This window comes from Chinchilla lanigera, unplaced genomic scaffold, assembly GCF_000276665.1.
Source record: "Chinchilla lanigera isolate Chin_1 unplaced genomic scaffold, ChiLan1.0 scaffold00052, whole genome shotgun sequence".
Taxonomy (NCBI): Eukaryota; Metazoa; Chordata; class Mammalia; order Rodentia; family Chinchillidae; genus Chinchilla; species Chinchilla lanigera.
In genome coordinates, this window is record NW_004955453.1 from 15,159,162 (window position 1) to 15,179,527 (window position 20,366).

Below are 20,366 nucleotides of genomic sequence, written 5' to 3' on the forward strand. Positions count from 1 at the left end.
ACTGAACTACATCCCAGTCCTTTTAAAAAAAATTTTGACACAGAGTCTTGTTCAATTGCCCAGGCTGTATTTAAATTTGTGATCCTCCTGCCTCAGCAGAGTGCTGATATCATAGGCATGTACCACGGCACCTGGCTTCTATTCAAATTAAAGGTGGACACATGGAACTTGGGGGTTGTGGAATGCTGACTATCCTCTACTTAGTCTTTGAGATCTGCTCCTCACTTTTTTCCACTCTGACATAAACTGGGCCCTCTTGCACTCAGGTATTTTTGATCAATAGAGGCCGACAGGTAAGGGAGAAGTTAGACAGAAGAGAATAATATTAGGGCATTTAATCCTTGCTTCCTTTATCTTGTTTTTTCTTCCCTCTTTTTTTATTAGTATATGTTTATGACACATGATACATGCATTCATTGTGGGGTATTGGTACCTATACATGTTCAGCATATGAGAGATCCTCTGTTCCTCTCAAGGTCAACCTCAACACAGCTCTTTCTTTCCTGCCTGGTCCTAGTAACCGTATCTCTCTTCAACCTTTTGGGTCTAGAGGTAGTTATCGGTTTGGTTACTGTTAATCCTGTGTTATTATATTATTCTCTATTGTGGTTTTCCTACATCCACACTTTCATAAATAGGTCTTGGTAAATACATCCTCCTTGAATTATCCTATCTTGAGTGTGCCATCTGTTTCCTGTGGAGTCAAAACAAATATGGGGTGAGGTGGGGAAGAGTGATGTCATGGAAAATGGCAGAGTAGGATCCTCTTGGTACCTGACCTCTTATTGAATAACTACTGAGCTGGCAAATACTGTCAGAATTAACTCCTTGGAACACTAGCAGCACACAGGAGAATGCCTGATGAGGAAAGAGGGTGGTAAATTTTGGTGAATTTATGCTTACCACAGGCAGTCATGGGAATGATAGTCCATAACTCTGAGGTAGCTTGCTGATGTGCAAATGGGCAATAGGGACCTTGTCTTCCAATAACCAGGGTTGTATGTTTTGATCTGCCTTGCAGTTCACTAAGGGGCCCCCCACATAGACTGGCATTCTTCTGACCTCCATGGCGCCGGGCCAAAGTGGCTTCCCTACTGGTGGATTTAAAGAATTGAACTGTCTTTTTCTCTTATCTTCTTTTCTTTTTAGATTCAGGCATTGAAGGAAATCTTTTAGGCCATTGGCTGACTGTAGCGATAATAGAGGCTTCTGTGAATATATATATATATATATATATATATATATATATATATATACACATTATTCCTTGTCATATTCATACACACACACACACACACACACACTATTCCTATATATATGTAAGGAATATTTTTGCAAAAATAGCTTGGAAAAGGCTCTAAATAAGTGGATGCCAATAGCCTTCATCAAGCAGCAACAATCCTCAGGACAGGGTGGAGGAAGATAATCTGATTTTCAGAGTCACAGTTTTTTTTTATTTATTTATTTAGTCTTTTTGAGACAGGTCTTGTTATGCAGTTCAGGCTGGCCTTGAGCTCACTTTGTAGCCCAGGCTGGTCTGAAACTCACAACAGTCCTCCTGCCTCAGCCTCCCAAGTGCTAGGATTACAGGTGTGCCCCACCATGCCAGGCAAGAGTCACAAGTTTAATATTTAAAATGTCCAGTTATCATAAAAGAAACATCATAAAAGAAACAGGAGAGAGCAAAGAAATAGGAAAGTATGGCTCTTTCACAGTACACAAAGGGCATTGATAGAAATGTCTGAGGAAGCTCAGTCACTTGACTTACAGAAAAAATTTAAATTAGCTGTCTTAAATATACTGAAGGAAAAAGAAAGAACTAGTAGAAACAGACAAATAGCTAAGAAAAACCAGGAGGATAATGTGTGAATAAGTAAGGGCCAGGGATATAGCTCAGTGGCATGGCACCTACCTGGCAAGCACGAGGTTGTGAGTTCAATTCCTGGTACCCAAAAAAAAATGCATGGCTAAGTATAAAATATTAATAAATAAGTAGAAGTGATAGAGGAAACCAAATAGAAATTTTGGAGCTAAAAAGTACAAAACTGAAGTAAAATAATTTTCTAGAGGGATTCAATAGCAGATTTGAGCAGGCAGAAGAAATAATCTTGAAGACAGAGCAATTAAAATTACCCACTTTGAGAAGCAGAAAGAATAAAATGAAAAAATGAATAGAGCCTATTGGACATATTGGACACCATTAAGCATATGGAAGTCACAGATAGTTATGAAAAAGAAAAAGGGGCAGAGAAAATATTTGAAGAAATAATGACCACAAACTTCCACAATTTAAAGAAATACATGAATCTATACACCCTGTATGTTCAATAAACTTAGAGCAGGAGAAACCAGGAGATTTATACAGAGACGCATTATCATCAAAATGCTGAAAGGTAAAGACAAAATCTTGAAAGTAGCAAGAGATAACTGTCTTGTCATATACAAGCTACCTTCAATAAAATTAACAGCTACTTTCTCATCAGAAACAATGGGTTTAGAAGGCAGTGGATGATGCTATCTTTACAGTGCTAAAAGACAAATCTGCCACCCAGGAATACTATACCCAGCAAAACTATCCTTCAAGCTAAAGTAGCTTCACATTAGTATACATACCCTTCTATAAGTGCTAATAAGAATTCTTTAAGCTGAAGCAAAAGGATATTAGATGGTAAACTGAGGTGATATGATGAAATAAAGATCACTGCTAAAGATGACTATATAGATAAATATAAAAATTAGTATTATTGTATTTTAATCTAACTTCCTTCATTATTTCTTATGTGATTTTATAGCAAATGCAAGCTGGGCATAGTGGTGCATGCCTGTAATCCCTACACTCTGGAAGTCCAAGGCAGGAGGATTATGATATCAGATATATCTACATCTATGTCTAAGTATATCCATATTTATATACATGAATATATTTAACACAAATGATATAATTATTTGTTTTCAAATTACAGCATTATAGTGTGTTGTATAAATTCACCATAATTTGTGATTGAATTATTTTATATTACTTTTAAAAATTATTTCAGTGAAGAAACCAAAAAGTTATTGTGATGGGTTGGATAGATGCTGTACTTGTTTTTTGTGCTGAGTAACAAATAATCACTAACTCAGCCACCACAATTAACACCCATGCATTCTTTCACAGTGTGTGGGGTCAAGAGTCCAGATACTTCCAAGGCTGGGCATGGTGGCAGACGCCTATAATCCCAGCACTCCAGAGGCTGAGGCAGGAAGATCATTTCAAGTTCGAGACCGGCCTGGGCTACAAAAAGTGAGCTCAAGGCCAGCCCAAACTGTATAGCGAGACCCTGTCTCAAAAAAAAGAAAACAAGAATCCAGATACTTCTTAGCTCAGAGTCTCACCAGACTTCAGTCCAGGTGTTGAGACCAGGGCTGTGGTCTCATCAGATGTTCAGCTGGGGGAAGATCTATTTCCAAGCTTTACTCAGGTAGTTGGTAAAGTTCATCTTCCTGTCATTGCCACATGGCAGGTGTCACCCTTGCCTTTTCTGGCTACCAGAGGTCACCCATAGTGTCTTGACAAATATGACAGCTCACTTGTTCAAAGCCACCAACGGAGTCTTTCTCACACTAGTGTACTGAGATGGAGTCATATGTAACAATGTGATCCTGAGTGACATTCTATTACCCTTGCCATGTATGATAATATAAATAAGAGGCAATTGATAGCTATTACCTGATCCATATTCTGATTAGAACTAATCCACAGGTTCTGCCTCCAAGGGATAGGACACCCAAGTGGAGAGATATTGACAAGATCAGCACTCTAGGAGGTCATTTGGGAGGTCTCCGTGGATGATACATTTGCAGGAATCATTGGTGTTTTTGCAGCGATTACTGTCCCGTCTTAGATGAGATAATCTAGGAAGAGGGCAGAGGGAGAAGAGAAAGTAAATCAAGACCTGTTGGAGCCCCAGTGCCAAGAAGTTGGTCCCAAGAGGATATGCTGGCAAAGAGTAGCAAGAAAAAAATAGGCAAAAGTGTGGCATCAAATGCTGCAGGGAAGCTGAGACAGACTGAAAGGTCTGTGCATTTGGTGGAGTGCTGGGGCTCAACCCCTGATTTCATAGTTTGAGGTGCGGGCAGGTGGTGAGGAAATGGACAGAAGTAGATAATTCTTTCTAAAAGTCTGCCTGTAGGGGAGGAGGGGCTGAGGGATAGCTGGAGAGATATGGGCCATCCGCTGTTGAGATTGTCCAAGATCTAACACCAAGGCTGGTCCTGGGCATGCAGGGCTGGGTGGGGTCTGGGGTCAGAGGGACAGAGGCACCTTCTCTGCCTAGCTCACGGTCTTTCTTTCTTTCTTTCTTTCTTTCTTTCTTTCTTTCTTTCTTTCTTTCTTTCTTTCTTTCTTTCGAGACAGGATCTCCCTCTGTAGTTCAGGCTGGCCTTGGACTCACTATGTAGCCTAGGCTGACCTCAAACTGTCAGCGATCCTCCTGCCTCTGCTCTCCAAAGTGTCCCTGCTTTTATACTGCTTCCTCCATCATGTTTTTGCTATAGTCACTGCATTTTTCTGAAAATGTTTAGAAGTTATCACTTTTGGAGAATATGCTTTAGATGCCTCTTTCCTCTCCCCTTCCTTCTCCTTCCCTCAATAATTCCACCCAGAATTTCCCTCCTGCCTTCCCCCTCTCTCTCTTCCTCCTTTCATTTTATTTAATACGGAGGGTGCATGAATAGTTTTCATTGCTGACAAGCAGAACATAGGAGAGAAGGAGAGGTTAAAGATTAAGAAAGCATGATAATAATGTGAGGCTTCTGAGAAAATGGGGAGATAGACTCCAGGGCACAGGTGGTGGAACTAGGTTTGAGGGGCTAAGGGACAGCAACTCCTCTGTGGTAGAAGTAAAAGTGGAAAGTGTACATATGAGGTGCTGAGGTGTTATGACTCGTGTCTAGATGTCCCTCCAAAGCCTCATGCAGTCACAGGGCTTTTTCAGTGGTGGCTGGATCTAGAGTGTGTAATGCTGGGATTAAGGCTGTGCGATTAATAATCAGTCCACTGACTGATATGGCACCACTCTAATCCCAGCAGTCTGGGTAAAATAAAAGGGGCAGAAAGGCACTGTTAAGGTCTCTTATTGCTTCTGCTGTCTTCTGCCGCAAAGTGCCTCCCTCTGGCAAGTGCCTCCCTGCCTTGGAGCCAGCTGACTATGGACTAAAATCTCTACAAACTGTGAGCTGAATAAACCTTTCCTCCCTTAACTTTGGGAGTTGGGTATTTTGTTGCAGCAAGGAGAAAAGTAACTAAGACACTAGGGATGTTATGGTTTGGGGTCAGGAAGTAAAGATGAATTCTCAGAGTTCTAGTTAAGTTCTTTAGCGTCTATCCTAATACTTGAAGCAGCACCTGCCACACAATAAGGTTATTGTTGGCTGAATAAGAGAATGCATTAATTAATCCTGTAAAGGACTATGTGCATAGCATATTTCTTCCCTAGTTTTTTTCAAAATGAGATTTCACCCTCTGTGGTCCTATGGGTTGTGGGCCTTTGCACTGAGCAACAAACTCCAACCCTTTTAAATTTATTTTTGTTTTGACACAAGGTCTCAATAAGTCACTAATTTGCGTGGGCTGGACTTGAACTTGCCATCCTCCTCCCTCATCCTCCTTGAGGCACGAGCTGTCATGCCTAGCTACTAAAATGAGATCTTATTGACATTTGTCACCATATAAAGCTCCTTGTAAAAAGCTTAAGTATTATACAAACTTTTCCTGAAATTCTAGGTAATGCACATAGAGATAAGTATTATGGTGTGTACCTTACCAGCGGGTTACATAGTACAATAAAAGAGAGTAACACATGGAATTGTAACATCATATGTTTTGTGTCAGTATATGAAGATCACCCTTACCTTTCACAACATGTTCTTGGTTTCCATAACAGTTCCAGCTTTCACAGATTTATTTAACCAAAGCCTTATTGATGAGCACTTAGGCTGTTTTTAACTTTTCAAAATAGTGGCCATTCTTATTTCTGTATGTTTGCACACCTGTGACTATTCCTACAGGAGGGTGTCTTCATTACTTTTTTCTCATTGTTGAGACAAAATACCTTACATCCAGAATTAAGGAAGGAAAGGTTTATTTAGCTCACATTCTGTGGAGGTTTCAGTCCACGCTTGGCTGGCTCCAAGGCAGCGTGGCACATGGCACAGGGCAACAGTTCATGGTGATGGAAAACAGCAAAAGCAACAAGAGCAAAAAGGGAGGAGTGGCGGCAAGCAGCCTCTTTCCCTTCCTTAGATTGTAGGCAAACTACTTGTCCCAGGGCGGGTGTAGCATTCACACCCATAATCCCAGTGTTGGACTATGGATCAGTCATAAACTCTAGAAGCCCACCTCATGACTGCATGAGGCTTTGGGGGGGACACCCAAACACAAATCATAACAGAGGGTAACATAGGCGCTCATTTCAAATTTTGATATCTGTCTTTTAAATTAACCCCCAGAAGTCTGTGTCAATTTAGAATTCTATCAACAGAATGCAAGGGCACCTGTCTCCTCCCATGCTTGCGAACAACTAGCTATTAAAAATCTTTTGAAACCTATCCATATCTAAGAAAAATGACATTTCATTTAAATTTGTTTCTGAGTAGTTCCTGGTGAGGTGGAACCTTTTGAATGTGAGTTTTGGCCATTTGCATGTCTTCTTTATGAAGTACTTCTTTATGCCTTTTTTGTTTGTTTCTTGCTAAGTTACCCAAGCAGGTCTCAGATTTGCAATTCTGTCTCAGCCTCTTAAGTAACTGGGATTACAGGCATGTGCCACTATGTCTGGCTTCTTTATGTCTTTTATTTACTTTGCTATTTGGCTTGCAATATTCTACTTTCTTACAAAATACAATCCATAGTTTAACACTACTCTTTATCATGTAGCAAATATTTTTTCATTTTGTTATTTCTCTAAGAGACAATAAACATAGACATAGTTAAGATAATTAAAAACTATATAGTTGGTGTGTGTTGCCATATGGAGATTAGACATTCTCACGTCAAATTTGTCAAACTTTTCCTTTCTTGTCACTGGCATAGGACTAAGAGAGCTGATTACCGTGTCAAGACTATAAAAATTCCTTTACATTATTCTATTACTTTGTGGTTTCACTTTTTCCTTTAAAATTTTACTGTTCTCTTTACTTTTAATTGGATGGATGACACACAATTGCATCCTACTTACTTCTTCAGAACTAATTATTTACCCCTCTCCTTCAATAGAGTGGGAGAAAAAGAGGGATGGTAGAAGTTTATACATGTATTTATTTATTTTTGGTGGTAGAGACTGAACCCCAGGATTTCATGCATATTAAGTATGTGTTCTACCACTGAGTTACCATGCCCAAGAAAAAGTTTTTATGTGTGTGTGAATTTGAATAGTTGATCTTTGCAACCACTAACTAAATGATTGCGCAATTCCGTAAAAATAAAATTACTGGTGCTGAATTGAAGTTTGCCTTTTTGAAACTCGTAATGCCTTTATATGCATACATTCACAAGGGTATATCTACCCATACATGAATATAGTTAACACAAACTGCATCCTTCTATAATGCTACCTATAAGCTACTTTTTCATTGAACATTATTTTCTTGTTAGTATGTATATATTAACTTCTTCATTTTCTAATTGCAACATTATAGTCTGCTGTATAAATGCATGACAATTTCTATTCAAGTCTTTGATTCATCTGAATTTCTGTGTATGTGTGTTTGTGAGTGGAATAATCTCAATTAATTAGGGACAAAACAAATTCTTCTCCTAAGAATTTGCCAACTGTTTTAGCTACTTTTCTCATTGTGGAGACAAAATACCCCGCCCCCAGAGTTAAAGGAGGAAAGGTTTATTTTGGCTCACTGCAGAAGTTTTAGTCCATAGTTGACTGTCTCCAAGGCAGGGCGGCATGCGGAGGGGCATCACGGAGCAGGCGGGAGACAGCAGAAGATAAGCAGCAGCAACAGAAACAGCAGCAGCAGCAGCAAGTGATGGCAGCAGCCCTGTTCTGTCCCTTATATGCCATCAGTCTACTCATTCTTGGGGCAGGTAGCACTTACTCCCAGGGCAGGGCACCCTTAATCCCAGCATCACATACCCTAGACCCAGCCGCCTCTGAAAAACCCCACCTATGACTGAATGAGGCTTTGTGGGGACATCTAGATACAGGCCATAACACTAACTATCCTTATGCTGCGTGTTAAACACTCATTTTTCTCCACCTACTTGAAATGCTACTGTTGTCATCAAGTGGATTTTGCATGGGGGATGCTGGGAGATGAACTTGGCAAGCTGCAGGAAGGAATTTCCTTCTTCTGATGAACCAGCAGTACCAGCTGACCTGGGCATTCTCATTGCTCCCCCAGCCAGTTTTCTCTGCACAGACAAAAAAGAACAGACCAATGTTCCCTAATTTATCTTCAGGTGGGCAGACAGCTTAGGAATTTTTTTTTGAGACCAGGTCTTACTATCTGTGTAGCCCAGGCTGGTCTAGAACTTGAGATCCTACTGTCTCAGCCTTCCAACTGCCAGGATAACAGTTATGTGCCACGGTGCCCAGCTTGCAGATGTCTTAGTTTTTTCTTTTTTTTTTTTTTTGTCTTTTTGAGACAGGGTCTCACTATGCAGTTCAGGCTGGCCTTGAGCTCACTTTGTAGCCCAGGCTGGCCTCTAACTCGTAGTGATCCTCCTGCCTCAGCCTCCCGAGTGCTGGGATTACAGATGTGTGCCACCATACCCCAGTAGGTATCTTAGTTTTGAAACATGATCAGTTACTACTACACCACCACTACTACCAACAAAAACAATAGGGCCAGAGGTATAGCTCAGTGGCACAGTGCCTTCCTGGTAAGCACAGGTCCTGAGTTCGATTCCCACTACAAAAAAACCCCCAAAACCCAAAAAACCCACATCAATAAGCATGATACTAATCCTGTGTAAGTCTCATGATTAAGCAGACCTGTCAGTCACCTCTACCTCCTAGAGGAGTGGGTGATACTAAGTGTCCCCTGACTCAGGAGAAGAATTTGATCAACAACCTTTCATCTGAGGATTTGGAGCAGAGATCTGAGACAGAAACACAGCTGGTTTTGCTTTTGCAAAGAAGATCGTTGGTAGGGAGAGGTTGTTATTGGATGGTGAATTTTTAAATTTTAGTCATTATTTATTTTAATATGTATTGGAAAAAGAAAAAAAACCTCACACATGAAATCCAGGTGGCTAAAGAAGATATTTAAGTTAAGAAAAGCGAGTTGATTTAAGGAAAACACTGTGTTAGTCAGATTCCTGTTACTGTAACAAAGAAATTTATAAAGATAATAAGATAACTAACTTATGAAGAGAAAAACTTTATTTTGGTTCATGGTTTTGGCCTTTCCAGCCCAGGATCAAGTGACCCCATTGCTTTGGGCCTGTAGAGAGGCAAAGCCACTTGCCTCATCAGCCAAGAAGCAAAGAAGAGGCCAGGGTCCCATAATTCCCTTTGTTATTTTATTTTCATTTTTTGTTTTTGAGATAGGATCTTGCTATGTATTCCAGGCTGGGCTTGAATTCACTGTGAAGCCCAGGCTGGCCTTGAACTCACAGTGATCCTACTGCCTCAGCCCCCTGGGTTCTGGGATTACAGACATGGACCAGGACAGGTCCGCAGTGGTCTAAGGACCTCCCATTAGACCCATCCAAAGGTTCCACTATCTCCCCAAACTGCCACATTGGGGACCAAGTACTTAACACATAATCCTTTGGAGGCACTTAGCCAAACCACAGCAAGCACCATGCTCAAGTAGATGCGGCAAAAATCCTGAAGAGAGTTTGGAGATGATTGGAATTTGGAAAATCCCAAATTAGATTATCAGTTAGGGGTGTCGTCATCTGCAAGTAACAAAGTAACTCTCAGTGACTTAAAAACACAGGAGTGAGGAGTTTTTGCTTTTTGTTATTTTATATGCAATGCTTGCTAACGTTGTTTCTGGGTCTCAATGATGTTCAAGGCTGACTGATCTCTTCCCGATGCTTTTCTCCCTTCTCTCATGGTCCCATGGTGGTGCTGTGGCTCTAGCCATCACAACCAAAAGAAAGAGAAAAGAAGAAGGGCCACCACATGGCAAAAGCAAGAAATTTCCCAGAATTCTCGCAGTTTTCTAAGGCCTCATTTGTCCAGAGTTATACACATGGCTATCAGTAGGCATAAAGGAGGCTAGGAAAGTGGGCAACAGATTACTACAATTGGCTTAGGCTATCTCCATCCAACTGAGGTCCTGATAGTGAAGAAGAGTGGACAGTGGATAAACAGCTGTATCTGCCACGTGAGAAGACTGGACCCACAGGGATGGGAGACCACGCGGCCCCAAAGAGAATGGCACCGAGGAAGTCACGGCAACATCCAGCTTCCCCCACAGGGGCCAGGTGCGGGTGAACACCTGACTTGAAGGGTGGTGTGATTGTCTGGGGTACCATTGCCATCAACTCTACTGCAGCGTGACCCCATGAGCCTGGGTGTCTGTTTCTTGCAAGCCCTGAATAGTTTTTGATACATTTTAAAGTCAGGATTCTCATCGGTTATCATCATCATCATCATCATCATCATCATCATCACCATCCCTATTTTATTTTTTTGGTTTTTCTCCGTTACCAGGAACCGAACTCACGACCTTGTGCTTGCCAGGCAGGCGCTTTGCCGCTGAGCTAAATCCCCAGCCCTACCATCCCTATTTTATGAAGAACAGAAAGAGATTCTCAGAGGTTAAGCTGCCCAACTTCAATTGACTGTATCCCAGGTTTTCTTTTTTTTGTGGCATTGGGGATTAAACCCAGTGCCTTTGCATTGAGCTACATCCCCTGCCCTTTATTTACTTGTTTGTATTTTGAGAGAGTATCTTGCTAAATTGCTAAATTGTTCAGGCTGGGACTGAACTTTCGTCTTCCAGCCTCAGCTCCTCAGAGTACAGGGTTTAATGAATGTGCACCACCATGCCCAGCTAGGCTCCCAGGTTTTCTGAGTAGTGAGTGTACTTTTCACGCAGTCCCTCTCCCTTTAAAGGGAAGTGTGTGTTTCTTCAGTAGCATCAAGAAGACAAAGAGAATGAGTATGGGAGAGGTCGCATTTCCTCTGAGTCCATCAATGTCACCCACAGGCTTCTGTGCCTGGATCCAGTCAGCAGGCAGGAGGCAGCTTGTCCCTGTCAGGCAGCTGGCTTGCTGAGATCTAGGGAATGTTCTGCTCTGTGCTGGTCTGCATCCCAATGTCATGATGTAATTTATTGTCCTGATGACTACTGAACGTGATCAAAAGACAGATATTTCAGTAACAGAAGTGTGTGCTAAGCATAAAAGAAAGCAAGTGCTTTTGGGAGCGGTGGCCCTGTATTTATCTGAGACATAGTTCCCTTGAGCGCCCTCTGTCTGCATGGCTTTGTTGATACCTCAAGAACCAAGGTTTGGATGACTTCCTGGTCAAGAAGATGTCACCCTCGCTCTCCCTAATGTGCTCTTTCTCCTGCATTTCCTCTCTTGGTAAGCAGCCAACCATCCAAGCAGGCATGAGGCGAGGCTTCTCCTGGCCGGCAAACCCCTCACAGCCTTATGCAGGTTCCATCCTCCGGACCCCTCCCACCAAAAGCTGCTTTCCTCCCCCAAGTCCCTTTCAGAAGCTGATGGCTATAATATGCACTTGGTTATTGGAAAACATAGGGTTCCTGTTAATGACGCCCTTCCAGGCCCTTCCCTGGGCCCTGCTGCCTGAAGGCTGGACTCTGAATGCTTAGCAAGTGCCCAGGCAATCCTGGGCAGCGTCGCCCTCTCCTGCCACTCCAGTCCCACTCTGCCCTTGGAGCAACTCCCTAAAACTGCTACAGTTCTTTGCTGGCAGCACAGAACTCAAACTCTGTAGTGTGGTCAGTGGGCACGTCACTTCATTACCAGAGTCCTAGGCCAGAGGTCCCAACAAGTCAGGCCTGCCCACTTGCCTGCAAAAACCAAGTGGAAAAGGAATTTTGAACAGCAGGAAAGGACCTGCCTGTGCTGGGCAGACAAGAGGACTAGCGCCTTTGGGCTGGTCTTTGGGGACACTGGCACACAAGCCCTCAGTTTATACAGGAAGGGGCCCGGAAGTGCCCAGGGTCAAACCATCTTGGTGAAACTGCGGGCTGCGATCATTATCTTAGGTTGGTCAGCAGCCTCATCCGTGGCTAAACAGGTTGCTGTTGCCCTGCAGGACTCTCCACTCATCCGGTGACTGCAGGAAAGGACTATCAGCAGAGATAGAGTCAAAGTGCAGGCTTTGTCCTGCTTTCCGTTACTCGCTGCCTGCTTGCAGGCCTAAGTGAAGAGTGTGCTCTCAGCAACAGCAGCCTCTAAGTCCTTGTTACTTTTTTTTTGTCTTTTTGAGACAGGGTCTCAGTATGCAGTTCAGGTTGGCCTTGAGCTCACTTTGTAGCCCAGGCTGGCCTTGAACTGGCAACAGTCCTCCTGCCCCAGCCTCCCAAGTGCTGGGATTACAGGTGTGCACCATCACACCCAGCTCCTTGTTACATTTTGGTCCCCACTTTCCTCTTCAGACTCATCCACTTTTCTTGGGCTCTGTTATGGCTGTGTCTAGATGTTCCCCAAAACCTCATGTGGTGATAGCGGTACTTTTCAGAGGTGGCTGGGTCTAAGGTGTGTGCAGCTGGGATTGATTCACCTTGCAATGCTAGGATTAAGGGTGTCCCACCCTGGACGGGAGTGCTACTGCCCTAAAGGTGTGTAGCCTGGATAGGAAATAAGGGACAGAAAGAGGGCTGCTGCTGTTGCTTTCAGGTGCTTCTTTGCTACTTTGCTGCCTTCTGCCCACCATAAACTGTTTCTCCTCTGTGATGCCCCTCTGCCATGCCAGCCTGCCTTAGAGCCAGCCAACTATGGACTGAAACTGTGAGCTACAATAAATTTTCCCTCCTTTAACTTTAGGTGTTGAGAACTTTCTCTCAGTAATGAGAAAAGTAAGACAGGCTCTAACACTGTTAACACTGGGTCTCATTGCTCTTTCACTGAGGGAGGCCCTTACATATGCTTTTTTTATCTGGCTGGACAGTAGTCCTCTTTCATTGGGTCTACCTGGAAAACTCCTACACATCCTGCAAGATCCAACTCAAAGACTCCCTCTTCTAGGAATCTTTGTTTGCCACTCTTGTAGTTCTTTTTTTGTTGTTGTTATTGTTTTCGTTTTTTTTTTAAAGATTTATTTCATAGAATATACACAGTTTTATAATTTTGCTTAGTAAAATTTTACTCTGTAGTTTTAACATGTGTTTTTCATTGCAGTTTTCCCATTAAGTCCTCTATGGCCGAGACTGTGATTAGCCCATAGGTACAGGTGGTATTTATCATAGTAGGTGCTCATTAAACACGGTGGCTAATGATAGCTTTTCTTTTGTAAGAGGAAATTAAATGAAAGTCAATGGGGCATTTTTTAGGATAGTAGAGTTTCCACATTTGCTCTGTGAGTCTACACTTCAGAGTTTTTTTTTTTTTCTTTGTGGTGTTCAGGATTAAATCCATGGTCTTGCACATACTAAACACACATTCTACCACTGAGCTACACCCTCAGCCCTTTTAGAATTTCTTACTGTGAAACTCCACCTTTCTTACTGTAAAAATCAGCCTTCACTTTATCTGTTTACACATACAGAGGCAATAAGCTAAACCGTGGAATAATTGGTGACACTTATCTGACACCCACTGCATGCTACCAGGTTCGCATTCATTGCGTTTCTTCATCCTGCAAATGAGAAAACAGAGGCTCTAAAAAGTATTCATTGGGGGGTGTGGTAGGGCATATCTGTAATACCAGCACTTGGGAGGCTGAGGCAGGAGGACCATTGCGAGTTCAAGACCAACCTAGGCTACAAAGCGAGCTCAAGGCCAGCCTGAACTGCACAGTGAGACCCTGTCTAAAAAAAAAAAAAAAAAAAAAAGAATTCATTTGTAGAAAATCACAAAGCTCATAGGTAGCACTTGAGAGGTGGAAGCACGAGGTTCACCGTTAGTTCCAGGTCAGCCTGAGCTACGTAAGCGGGTTAAATGCCAGCCTGCACTACATAGCTAGACCTTGTCTCAAAACAAAAAACAAAACAAAACAGCTCATAAGGTAGTTAGATTAGGACTGTGATATTACGACACCCTTATTTTGGATTTTGCCCGCAGTTTGTGCCCCAAAATTCCTTTAACAAGGCAGGCCCTAGAAACTTTTCTTCCCCAGGACTGGAGATATAGCTCAGTGCCACAGCGCCTTCCTGGCAGTGTGAGGTCCTGAGTTTGATTTCCGGTACATTTTTTAAAAAAAGAAATTTTTCTTCCCCAAAGCGGGTCATAGGGACTTTAAATCTCCCCTGGGGCTGGCCATAAGGAGCTCTCTGACCTACCCTGGTCAGGTAGGAGGTCACAGGACGCCTCATTCCTGGGGGTCCTGTTCGGACACCCTGGAGGAGGAATGCTGTAGGGAGGCCAAGAATCTGCACAGACAGGTCCTGCTGTGTGCGCGCCCCCGACTCTGCTGTCAGCAATCACACCTGCGCCTGCGCAGCGTAGGGTTTGCGAAATCCCAAGCGCGCCACCCCCTCACCAGCCTAGCAACGCAGGTTCACCTCCCGAGAGGGCGCGGAAGCCCTGCACTTCTCTCATACCGGACCCTAGGCGTCTCTTTCTCATGCTAGGAAAGTGCTGTGACGCTGAGTTACATCCCAGCCCTCAATAAACGCTCTTATTTCACACACCCCTCGGTCTGAAAAGTTTTGCTTTCCGTCTTACCTCTCCTTATCTCCCATTGAGCCCTCTCTGACGTTACTGTTTCTTTTCTGTTTCTTTTTTCTTTTTGGTTTTCTGAGACAGGGTCTCACTATGTAGTCCAGGCTGACCTCAAACTCGGCAATCTTCCTGCTTCAGCCTCGAGAGTGCTGGACTACAGGAGTGTGCCACCTTGCCTGGCTTGACCTTACTGTTTGTGCACTGACTCTTGGAACCTGCCTAGACTGGCCTGGGAACATACCCATTATCCTTCATTTAAAATAAGGCATTTTGGGGCTGGGGATTTAGCTCAGCGGCAAAAGCGCCTGCCTGGCAAGCATAAGGTCGTGAGTTCGGTTCCCAGTACCGGAAAACAAAACAAAACTAAACTAAAATAAGCCCTTTTGGCTCCCTGGAAAAGTGTGTGCTGAGCCTGCAGAAGGTCTTGGCTTTGAGCTCTAGCACCGTATTAAAAAAAAAGCCCTTTCTTTTTTTGTTTTTGGTCTTTTTGAGATAAGGTCTCGCTATGCAGTTCAGGCTGGCCTTAAACTCACTCTGTAGCCCAGGTTGGCCTCGAACTTGAAATGATCCTCCTGTCTCAGCCTCCCAAGTGCTGGGATTACAGGCGTGCACCACCATGCCCGGCTGATTTGTACTTTAATACACACATATCTATCCAGCCTCCCACTGGAAAGACCTCTTCTGACCTGCAAATACATGGGCTTGGCTGCACAAGATTGGCTTCTTTGTTCATTTATTTCTATTGATTTCTAACTTTTATTTATTCATTTATTTTTTAATTTATTTTGAGACAGGGTCTTGCTATGTAGCCCAGGCTTGCCATAAACTCGAGGTGATCCTCCTACCTCAGCCTCATGAGTGCTGAAATTACAGTCATTCACCATTATGCCTGGCCCAATTTCCAGCTTTTAGCAGGATAGCTTTGGGCCTGGTGTGGTGGTGCACACCTGTAACCCCAGCACTCAGGAGGCTGAAGCAGGAGGATTGCCATGAGTTTGAGGCCAGTTTGGGCTACATAGTGAGTTCAAGTCCACCTGAACTACATAGTGAGACTCTGTCTCAAAAAAAAAAAGTAGTTTGGGGACAGAAGGGCAGTGCACAGAAGCATCATTGCTTATGATTGGTTGGGGCTGTAAGTACAACTGGTGGTACCTGTCTTGGGGGTCACCATGGACTCTGAGTCAAGGTCTTTTTTTTTTTTTTTTTCCTATACTGGGGATTGAACCCAGGGCCTTCATGCTGAACTATATCCCCCTACCTCTTTGAGACGGGACCTTGCTAAATCATTAAATTGCCCAGGCTGTGTTTGAACTTGCTATGTGCTTGCCTCACCTTCCTGGCGTGCTGCGATTCCAGGCGTGCACCACCATGCCCAGACAGTTAAGATTGTAACATACATTTAGGAACCTGAAAGAAGTTTCCTTGGTTTGGCCAGTAGCTGTTTACTGATGAACTCATCTCACTCTCCCCTCTTCCAGCCCTCAGCCCTTGTGATTAAATTTAGGACATCTCAGAAGTTTCTTTTACAGTGAGGATGCCCTGATTTATTTTTATTTATTTATTTACTTTTGTCTTTTTTGAGACAGGGTCTCGCTATGCAGTTCAGGTTGACCGTGAGCTCACTTTGTAGCCCAGGCTGGTCTTGAACTTGCAACAGTCCTCCTGCCTCAGCCTCCCAAGTGCTAGGATTACAGGCGTGCGCTACCATGCCCAGCGGATGCCCTGATTTAAAGGGGGAGGGCTGAGGGTGGGAACAGGAACAGGAAAGAGACAAGGGCCAAGAGTTGATCTGGAGCATCTGGAGCAGAAAAAATACAGAGAAAGTCAGGTCTACAAGCTCAGGGCCCAGAAAGACCACCTTTGAGTTGGCCTCCTTGGTTCTCTGGGAGGAAGTCAGAGCAGCCAGCCAGGGACATCACTGTAACAAGCAGCAGCGCCTTCTCACCAACAAACTAAAGTAAAGGTAAGTGATTACCTTTTGTACTTTAAAATAATTTAACATAGGGCCTTTTCACTGTGCTGTATTCCCAGCCCTTTTTTGGGGGGTGGGTACCAGGAATCAAACTCTGGACCTTGCCCTTGCCAGGCTGTGCCGCTGAACTATATCCCCAGCCTCCCAGACCTTTTCATTCTTTTTTAAAAATTTTATTTGTTTATTTATTTTTGTCTTTTTGAGGCAAGGTCTCACGACGCAGTTTAGACTGGCTTTGTGCTCACTTTGTATCTCAGACTGGTCTTGAACTTGCAACAATCCTCCTGCCTCAGCCTCCTGAGTGCTGGGATTACACCATGCCTGGCACAATACTTTTTTTTAATAGCATGATCATCTCATTTGGCACAGAAAAAGCCTTAGACAAAAACCAACATAAAAAAAAAAAAAACAAAAAAAAACAAAAGAAAGAAAGAAAAGAAATATCGGGCTAGGTGGCACATCCCTGTAATCCCAGCACCTGGGAGGCTGAGGCAGGAGGATTGTTGCAAGTTCGAGAACAGCCTGGGCTACAAAGTAAGTTCAAGGCCAGCCTGAACTGCATAGCTACACCCTGTCTCAAAAAAAGACAGAAACAAAAAACAAACAAAAAAAAAACTAACATCTACTTATGTAAAACCCTGAAGAGGTCCCTGTGTTCTCTCTTGCATGGTGGCCCACCCTGGTGTTGTAGGTGTGTTTCTCTTCCTACTTTTACTTGGCCCAAACTCACACTGAAGAGCCTGTTTCTTTTCCTACCATTAATAAACCTTTGCCATCACTTAAAAAAAACAAAAACCCTAGCTGAGTGTGGTGGCGCATACTTATAATCCCAGCACTCAGGGGGCTGAGCCAGGAGGATCACTGTGAGTTTGAGACCAGCCTGGGCCACAAAGTGAAATCTTGTCTCAAAACAAAAACAAAAACAAAACAAAACAAAAAAGCCTTGAAGAAGATAGGTATAGAAGAACCTTATCTCAATCTGATAAAAGTCATTTATGACAAATCTACTGCCAACATCATATTAAATGGGGAAAAGCTAAAAGCTTTCCCTCTAAAATCAGGAACAAGACAAGGATGTCTGCTGTTATCACTACCATTCAATATAGTTCTTGAAACATTAGCCAGACCCTTCAGGGAAGAGAAAGAAATGAAAAGGATATATATGGGAAAGGAGGAAGTCAAATTGTTTATTACTTGCGGATGACATGATTCTATATATAGAAGACCCAAAAAATTCCACCAAAACATTCCTAGAACTAGCAATCAAATTCAGTCAGCTTAGCAGAATGCAAAGTCAACACATAAAAAGCAAAAAACAAAGCCACACATAAAAATCCATAGCATTCCTGTACATCAAAAATAAACTCACTGAGAAAGAAATTAGGGAAACAATACCTTTCAAAATAGCATTAAAAATTAAGTGCCTAGAAATTAACATAACCAAGCAAGTGAAAGACTTCTACGATGAAAACTACAATAGGCTGGAAAAGGAGATTGAAGAGGACATCAGAAAATGGAAAGGTAAAGCTGGATGTGGTGGCGCACACCTGTAATGCCAGCACTAGGGAGGCTGAGGCAGGAGAATTGCCATGAGTTTGAGGCCAGCCTGGGCTACATAGTGAGTTCAAGGCCATCCTGAACTACCCAGCAAGACCTTGTCTCAAAAAGAAAGATAGAAAGAAAGAAAGAAAAAAAGAAAGAAAGAAAGAAAAAAAGAAAGAAAGAGAGAAAGAAAAGAAAGTAGAAAGATAGTCAAATATGGTGGCTCATGGCTATAATCCCAGCACTTGGGAGACTGAGGCAAGAGGATAGCCATGAGTTTGAGGCCAGCCTGGGATATATAAATGAAACACTGTCTTAAAAAAAAAAAAAAAAAAAAAAAAGACAATGGAGTGATAATCTTGTTCCTGTATAGGTAGAACTAATATAGTAAAATGGCCATACTTCCAAAACTGATGTACAGATATAATATAATTCCAATAAAAATACTAGTAGCAATCATCACAGAACTAGAGAAAACAGCCCAGTGTGGTGGCGCACACCTGTAATTCCAGCACTTGGGAGGCTGAAGCAGGAGGACTGTTGTGAGTTTGAGGTCAGCCTGGGCTAAAAAGTGAGCTCAAGGCCAACCTGAACTGCATAGTGAGACCCTGTCTCAAAAAGACAAACAAACAAACAAACAAACAAACAACCTAGAGAAAACAATGCTAAACTTGATATGAAACCAGAAGAGACCTAGAATAGCAAAATCAATTCTGGACAACAAGGGCAAGGCAAGGGGCATCACAATTCCAGGTTTCAAATTATAATACTAAGCTACAGTGATAAAATCAGCATGGTACTGGTAAAAAAATAGACACATGGATGAATGGAATAAAATAGAGGATGCAAAAACAACTCCAAGCATATTCAGCTATCTGATCTTTGACAAAGGGGCCAAAAATGTACATTGGAGAAAAGATAGCTTCTTTAACAAACGGTGCTGGGAAAACTGGCTGTCCACATGCAGAAGATTGAATCCAGGCCCATATCTCTCACTATATACTAAACTAAAATCAAAATGTATTAAACATCTGGGCTTGGTGTCACACGCCTATAATCCCAGCACTCGAGAAGCTGAGGCAGGACGACTTGGCATGCTCAAGGCCAGCCAGGGGTACATGGTGAGATCTTGTCTCAAAAAAAAAAAAAAAAAAAAAAAAAAAAAAGATTAAAAGTCTAAATGTTGAAACAAAAATAATCTGCTGCAAGATAAAATAAGTAAAACTCTTGAAGACATACACATAGGCAAAGACTTTCCGAACAGAACCCCAATTGCACAAGAGATAACATCAAAAATCAACAAATGGGATCATATCAGTTAAATAGCTTCTACCCAGCAAAGGAAACAACCAACAGAGTGAAGAGCTTATCTACAGAATGGGGAGCTGGGGACATAGTTCAGTGGCACAGCACCTGCCTGGCAAGGTCTTGAGTTTGAGTCTTAGTACAAAAAAATGGGAACAAACTTTGCCAGCTATTCCTCAAAGGACTAATACTTAAAATATATAAATAACTAAAAAAAAATTAGACCTCCAAAATAAGAGACCCTATCAAAAAATGGGCAACCGAAGCAGACACTTCTCAGAAAAAGAGATACAGGTGGCAAATAAATTCATGAACAAATGTTTGATATCTCTGGTCATTAGTGAAATGCAAATTAAAACAACCCTGGAGATTCCATCCTATTTCAGAAAGAATATCTGTTATCAAGAAACCAAACAATGACAAAGGTTGGTCAGCCTGCAAGGGAAAAGGAGACCACTGCACATTGTTGGAAGGCATGTAAACTAGCACAACCATTGAGGAAATCAGTGTGGAGATGCCTCAAAAAGCTAAAATAAGAAATTCCATTTGGCCTAGCTATTTCCTTTTTAGATATCTTCTGTAAAGAGTTAAAGACATCAGAGCACAGTCACAAACACATGCCCATGTTTATGGTTACTTCTTGGAGTGGCCTATGTGCCTAACTTTGTTGAATAGATAAAGAAAATATGGTGTTTATACACAGCGGAGCACTACTTTGCCATAAAAGAAGGATCAACCTGA

The 20,366-nt window shown here is 42.5% G+C and overlaps 1 long non-coding RNA gene across 2 annotated transcripts in view; it reads right to left on the reverse strand.

Annotated features, from left to right (window-relative positions):
* Window positions 1-3,709: 3,709 nt before the first annotated feature.
* The window catches only part of LOC102016342, a 29,551-nt gene continuing 12,894 nt past the window's right edge, over window positions 3,710-20,366 (reverse strand). The window contains exons 1-4 of one of the 2 annotated variants that reach the window (XR_262743.2): window positions 14,425-14,569; window positions 13,743-13,781; window positions 8,255-8,404; window positions 3,710-3,894 (exon numbers count right to left, since the gene is read on the reverse strand). This is a non-coding gene — a long non-coding RNA (uncharacterized LOC102016342). Of the gene's footprint in view, window positions 3,895-8,254; window positions 8,405-13,742; window positions 13,782-14,424; window positions 14,570-20,366 lie in introns of those variants that run through there. The other variant, XR_262744.2, reaches the window with a different exon arrangement.